A 7,639-nucleotide genomic window follows, 5' to 3' on the forward strand; every position below is an offset into this window, starting at 1 on the left:
CTATAAACAAGACACCTTATGATTGATACAACAATTATACACTGAGATAATTTAATTTATACATTACAAAACAATTTTTTAAGTTTCAAAAATTGTTCAAATTTATTTAGTTATTGTAATGATATCTTAAAAAAATATTTTCTTTCATATTACTATTTACATATTTTATTTATTTGTTCAAATTTATTAAAAGAAAATGTATTATATGTTTTAGTTTTATCCTTTTATGTGAAATCATCCTTTCCCTTTAAATGCTATCAGTTGCAGAACATTTTGTATTCATCCGCGGTAGTGATGTAATAAAGTATGTAACCATTTTTAACATAAAACTGTAATAAATGAAACAGGAGATAATCGTGTAAATTCAAAATGATTAAAGTTATGCAAAGATTTGACGATTAACGAGATTGAAAAGTGACTAAACGTAAAATAACTTTTGCGTATTGTAAGTCTATATGTATTACCATATTAGTCCAGACATTTTTACAGACGGATTAACATCAAAATTTTTCATTGAATGTTGCAGATTTCTTTCTATTGAAATACGTGTATTTCAAACCAGGAGGAAGTAACATTTGAAAAGTTAGTAAAGAACATATAATTAAAGAACATCCATTAAGCTTATGAGACATAAATTTATATAATCCAATATCCGTACGCCAAGCGGAACGTCTATAAATTCATACCAGAATATAATCCATACTTTCACGTGAAGATTTAAGAGGAATTATGTATAGACAGCATTAAATGCAAACTAGCGTGTTACCAATGATATAACCTTATAACGTAAATGTAAATGGTATTACCGTAAACATTTTATGAAAAAAAAAACTCTTAAAAAGAGATGCAAGAGGAAACTGACAATTGTATTTACAGGAGCTGTTGCTTTTTCTCAAAATCAGTATAAATCGTCATTAAGCAATTATAAAATACTAAAGCTTAAGCAATGTATCATTATATTGAGACGCATATTTTTCACGCAGTGACACGTTTAACTCTTTTAAATGGGAAACACACAAACTACGTGGAAAAGAAACACGAATGAATTGATTAGTTATAAATGAAAGTTTGGTTATCGAATGGATAATTAACTACCTTTTTATTTACAAAATCAAAGTAAACCGTGTGGTAATGTTGTAGGTGAGACACTACGAGCTTTTCTCAGCGAACAGTAAGTATGGCGCACAGTTTCACACTTTCAATGCACTTCGATACAATAATGGAAAATTCAACGAAAGAAGGAAGAGAAACAAGATTTTGAACTATTCAATGCAGTTTACAAAGGTTTACTGACGTTTACTGCCGCCGAATTTGGAAGAGAGGGAAAACGTACCGAACGAACTCCGAGAATAGTTCACTATCCCCTCGTCTTCAACAGCCTCCCACTCTACGAATGCAGAACTATATATACATACATACACGTTCAGATTTGCTGTTCCACTCCTTATTCTTTTATTCGTTCTTTAGCTTTGCAGTTTATCACGGCGTTACATACAATCTTTGAATTCGAATGTTTTCATTTATTTCTTACGTAACTCTCGTAATTTTGGTATATCTACATTTAGATTACGAGTATGGTCCGTACGTAAACTCCTTACGTGTATATCAAGTTCGAAGTAATTTAATGTTACTCCTGATTAAATCTCGATCGATGTGCTCGTTATAGTAATTGTAATTAACTTGGCAGCTCAATATACTTAAAGTGTATATTTCTTGTTTCGTAGCCGTTACCAAAATATAGTGTATTTATTAAGGAAACTGAAAATAATTTGTTTATCATTTATTGAAAATAATGTATGTTCAACTGCAACTTTTTATTTATTTTGTGTTACGATTGTTTCACAGCTCTCAATATGTTTATTTTCTTGTTCTTAGTAATCTTGTTTATATTCGTGTTTACAAAGGACGTATTAGAATATGGATTTTTATGGATTTATTTTTTATGCACAGAATATATGCGATACGAAAAAATATATAAGATACCAATATATAAGAAGCAATTACAGTGCTTTTTATAGTATTTTTTTAAATAAAACTATTTTCGAATGTAACTTTATCTTTTTATAATAGTATTCTTAAAAATTAAATAAACTATATGATAATATAATATAAATATTAATACAAGTAATATAAGTATTATTATTTAACAGTTTAACAATTTTATAAATAAATGGATAGAATACAATAAACCGCGTTTCATCAATATACTAATTCTCTTTATTTATTATCCTTTTATTATAGCAAATACTGCTTAAAAACCATTTGGATATTACTTTTGGAATATAAAGAGAAAAATTTATCTGGGTGGAATCTTTTACATGTAACTGTAACTGTAATCGTATGAATATGTACATAATGTCAAATAGAAGTAATATAATTTACTTCTAGAGCATCGTGAACCTAAAACTTAAAGGAGCCCACAATAAAAAAATACAAAGCAAGATTTGTTTGATAACTTTACTGACAAATTTAAGGTTGGCCTTAAAATGTAAATAAATAAAATATTCTTTTTCTTATTTTATGGTCATACTCCGCTCAGGCTCTTGCATTTTCCATCACATTGAATGCTGCCACTATTCAAGATGGAAAGATAAGAAAAGACAGAACTGTAATAGCTGAGTTTGGGTGTCAAAGTGAACTGAAAGAGATCAGCACGGGAGAAAAACGAAATAAGACGTACCTACTGTATAAGGTCTATGAGAAAGTACAAAAAAACCCAAAAAGTACGTTAAGAGTTTTGAGAATCTTTTGTTAAGAATTTCTGTATGAAAATGTAATATGAATATACATATGAAAGAAATTGAGAAAGATTGCGAGGAATAGAATGAAAAGAAAGAAAGAAAAAAAGACACTGGATAAAGTAATATAATTTATATAATTTCGTATAGTGTGATCCATTATACATACAATATGTAATGTATAGTCAAAATTAGTTATGTTACACAGTTTTTCGATGGTAAACTATAAATATAATTATTAATAACTCATGTGTAATACTTTTTTTACTCTATTACTAACGTTAATATGTGAATAATTTGACTTCGTTGTTGTTATACTCCACGTGAAAATATATCCGCTTTAATTCTATTCCATTCTATAGTTTCTATTTCGAAATAGATTTTTCTCGAATTTTCAAATAAGTCCATTCGTTCTCCAGCTTTGCGAAACGTCATGTTTCAAAAGTTGAATACCTACCTCAGAGGTTTTCTTATCGATTACTTACATCAGATATTATTATCTTTTCCAAATTTCCTAAATTTTATTATTAATATTTAAATAAAAAATCAAATATTTATAAATTATATATTACATGACGTAATATACAGTAATATTATATATAATACATCATAAATAATGTATAATTATTTAAGTTATTGATGTTCTGTAAATTTTCTGTACTAGCGAGCATTTTAACCCTTTCGTTACGGCGGTTCGCCACCTCTGAACGGGACCCCATGCCAAAAGTGTACACATTTCGCGTGGACAATATATTTTCGAAGAACAGGGATTTTTCTTTAAAATAATATACTCATAATTTCTACATAAGATATAAAGATAAGGTATAGAATTATTTAATGGGTACAAAGAGTCATTAACAATTAAAAATAGTGGAAGAGTAATATGTAATATACAGTGGTATATAATATACAATAATAAAATAAAACATAATATATAATATACAGTAATAAAATAAAACACAATATATAATATACAGTGATTAATTAATTCAGAATCCATACTAATCATCCATACTAATCATCCATAACGTCTTTTTTCTTACTTTGTAAAAGGTGGGAAAGTAAACACAGTATTAACTTTATAAAATTTTGCAAATTCAAACTTTTCTATGTACATTAAAGAATTCTTTTCGAAAATAATTTTTTAAACTAAAAACTCTATTTACTTTTACACCCGTACGTAATGAAAAAGGTGTTATAGAAAATGATTGGTATGGATTCCGAAAGTAGGGGCTTCAGGTTTTAAAATGTGACTAGAGTGACTGCTGTACATCCTTTTTTCATGAAGTCGCACAGTTCTGAAATTGAGTATTTCAATTAGTATATAAAGGAAAAAACAGGTGAAAATAATTTTCTATAAACAAAGTCAGGTGAAATTCTTTATTACTTCCATGGACTTTACGAAGTCCATTCGTATCCGAGACTTGCGGTTGTTTCTAAACTTGTGAATTTTTTTTCCACGGTGGAGAAGTTTATCTCACGCATTGCTCCCAACCTGGAGGACCAGGTCCTTTTTGATAGCTCCTGGACAAAAGAGCCCTGAGTATCTGGAATCAGTAGCCTTGCTGAGGCTATGGTCGCCGGCGTTGATTCCACTGAAAAATTCTTTCGTTACCGTTCTAACGCAGGAAAAGTTCTCTGATGCAAACACCCCCCCCCCCCCCTGTCGTCTGTAACCGCTAGATTCCCAAGTTTCACCACGTAGAGATGAGAGTAGGAATTAATAGACATACATGCTACCTGTCGACGCTTGTGTTTCCATATAATCGCCTGTCTACCCTTAGAAATCCAAAAATTTAACCCTTTGCACTCGAGAGGTGACTCTCAGTCACCACTTAATTTGATTTGCAAAATTATAAAGTCTTATATATAATATTAAGCTTTGTATGATGCATAAATATGTGGAATATTGAAATAAAATAACTTTCCTTCTTAATTTATATATGTTTCCTCATTAATTAATTTCAAAGAACATTGTCTGTATCTCATCGCAGAATATTGAACATTTCTAGTGAAAAACTTTCAAGTGCAAAAGGTTAAATACCTCGTCTCAACCCGCCGAGCTACTCAATTCACCCAGGGTAACTGCAAGTACCGTGCTACTCGATTCACCTGGGATAACTGCAGGAAATGAGACGAGACACACAAGATGACGAGTATGGTTTATCAATAATTTTTTAGAATAATTTTTTCTTTCATTATATTGAATTACTCATTATCGGAAAACGATATCCACATCTCTTCTCAGGAAGATTTTTCTAACGAAACAGTTCCTTCGTCTTGATATTCACCTAGCAAAAGCATTTCCAGGGTATCTTTTAAAAATGGCTTCGATTTTTGTTTTCGGGAGTGGTCTAATACTTGTTATCAGAGGATCAGAAGTGAGAAGCAGCCTACTTAGTATATCTAAGTTGCATGCTATTCTACAAAATTTCCTGGCTGGATATAACCGATATAAACTGGAAATTAAGTCAAACTGGACGAAGTTAAACACACTTACATATATACTCTACAATGTTATCATTTGCTTATGATTATAATAATGCATCTCAATTACAGTTCTTGTGACATACATGTGTTGGAACTGTAACAAATTATTTTAAAAGTGATTTGAAAATTTAGGTTGGTGAATTATTTTTTAAAATGTTTTATAAAATATAAATCGTTTATATTTAAAACCATGTATTAATAACTTTAAGACGTTAGTGTATGGACTATATGACATACTCATAAAATACTTTCTATTGACATAAAAGTTTACCTATTGACCGTTCTTTAGGTATAGAGGGCAGAGCAAAACCTCTGATTTTTACACAGTCGGTAATTCAGAACATGTGATACCAAGTATCATAAGCTTGCAATGTCTATCATATACCTCGGCTGTGACCCTACTGTCATTTAAAATTTTAATATTTTTGATTCTAATTCCCATCACTTATAGCGCTGCCATGCAAAACCAGCCTTAGTCGATATGACAGGGCGTGACATAAAAACGGTAAGGGGACCTAGGATCTTAGGACCCCAAGACCGTTTGACAAAATTGTACATTACTTGTTGTATATCCTGTACTTCACGTATGACTCATCAGTGCTCACGTATAACAAATTCAATGCAGTGGTAGCAAACGTTTTTCACGATTATCTCAGAAACTAAATGTCAGCGACATTTTTTTTTCAAAGGAAAAAGTTGTTCAAAATGTGTACTTCTTATAATATTTAATGGTTTTATTGAAGTCAGATACTGCTGGGATGTACTGAAATTTTACCAAATGTTTAAACACTATCGTATAATATTCTTACCAGAATAGTCTGTATAGTTGACAGAGTATCTAAAACTCAGTGTCAAATCAATGTCTTTGTGTAACTTTGAATGTTGATAACTTAGGATTTGGGACGAGATAGGAAATGATTCTTTCATAATCTAGTAAAGGAAACTATGCTAAATATATTCTAATTTGTTTGATCCTGGGATTTTTTTGGATTTATAAATTATTCGTTTTCATTCGCATCCTTTTCTACATGCGCCCTGACCTAGCAACCATAGGCAATATTCACGCAATCACGTTCACGCTCGTTATCGCTGCCTTCTCACGGTTCATTCGCTCTGCCTCGCATTCTTTCAGCTATTCGAAATTCTATGAACTCAGTCACTCGATTTCCCAAGGTGACACCAATCACACGTGCAGACAATCGAGCATTCACACCCTTCATGCACGGACACTCGATTTTCAAAACATATCAGCGCCATTCTGTCGCAGGAAATTTCACAAATATTTTCTTTCCCGAAGTTTATAGACATTTAAGAACCAAAATATTTTCAGTAAATATCAATTTCAGAAAGTTGATTTTTTCGCAAAATGTCTCCTACTTTGCCGATCCGGACAATTGTGTGCCGTCCCGCTTGCCAACTCTCGCGTAACTTACGGTACTTACATGTGACATCTTAAATAAACATTAAATGTTTATTATGTATATATTCGTGGGCCACCATCACTACTGACAAACCGGCAACTTTGGATGCTGATATCTCGATAACGGGTTACATGAAAAGTTTCATGTCTACGGTTTGGAAACGTCTGAATGTCGGCTTCAAAAATATGGAATAGAAAATATCGGGTTCTATTTAAGAATTGTGACGTAACCTTTGCAGGATGTTTCAAAATCACGTCATGGTCAAATACCTCCCACCATGACATACAGTACTTCATATCCTGTAATTTTTGTTTCATTTTCGAGATAAATCGGTGTTTTTGATTCGGTCCCCATGTATTTTTTTTTTTAAACTAAAATCATTTTTATCTCGAGAACTATCTAACTAAACTATCTAACTAACTAAAAAAATCGTGTGTGCTGCAGTGAATGTGATGGCTAGACACGTATAAAATATACAGATCAAGAAAACATAAATTATTTTACTTATGACCTATGTAAACATTTTGAATTTTATAAAAAAATATATATTTTATTATCTAAATATTTAATTTTTTTATATATTGTCAATCATTTAGATAAGAAAATATACTAATTCAATAATTGTCAGTACTGGTCAATGTTAGGTGAAAGTTTTTTCATCGCTGCAAATAACAATTTCTTTACTTTCACGAATCATCAATTCTTATTATTAAACTCCACAAAAATCATTTACCTTCAGTTATTATATATCATTTAATCTACAAATTCGTTTCAAAAATTCTAACTTTTATCAACTCTAATTGAAGATGCAATGAAGAAACTTACAGGGTTGGATACAGGATGACTCTAATCTATGTATAGAGTTTTATTTGCATATTGGTCTCACTGTGAAGACTGATTGTAAGAATCTCTAGGATTTCATTTTACTAATCAATTTTATTGTTTATTCATATCTACACAAACATTATGCACGTATCTTATTTGTAAAGA

At 30.7% G+C, this 7,639-nt stretch overlaps 1 protein-coding gene across 5 annotated transcripts in view; it reads right to left on the reverse strand.

Moving 5' to 3' along the window:
• cher (filamin A protein cher) overlaps positions 1-1,325 on the reverse strand; it is a 107,635-nt gene extending 106,310 nt beyond the window's left edge. For 3 of the 5 annotated variants that reach the window (XM_031978063.2, XM_031978062.2, XM_031978061.2), the window contains exon 1: positions 1,096-1,325. The gene's annotated coding sequence lies outside the window, so the exon portion shown is untranslated. The remainder of the gene's footprint in view (positions 1-1,095) is intronic. The other 2 variants (XM_031978064.2, XM_031978065.2) reach the window with 2 other exon arrangements.
• Between the last annotated feature and the right edge of the window lie 6,314 nt (positions 1,326-7,639).

This window comes from Nomia melanderi, chromosome 8 (assembly GCF_051020985.1).
Source record: "Nomia melanderi isolate GNS246 chromosome 8, iyNomMela1, whole genome shotgun sequence".
Classification (NCBI taxonomy): domain Eukaryota; kingdom Metazoa; phylum Arthropoda; class Insecta; order Hymenoptera; family Halictidae; genus Nomia; species Nomia melanderi.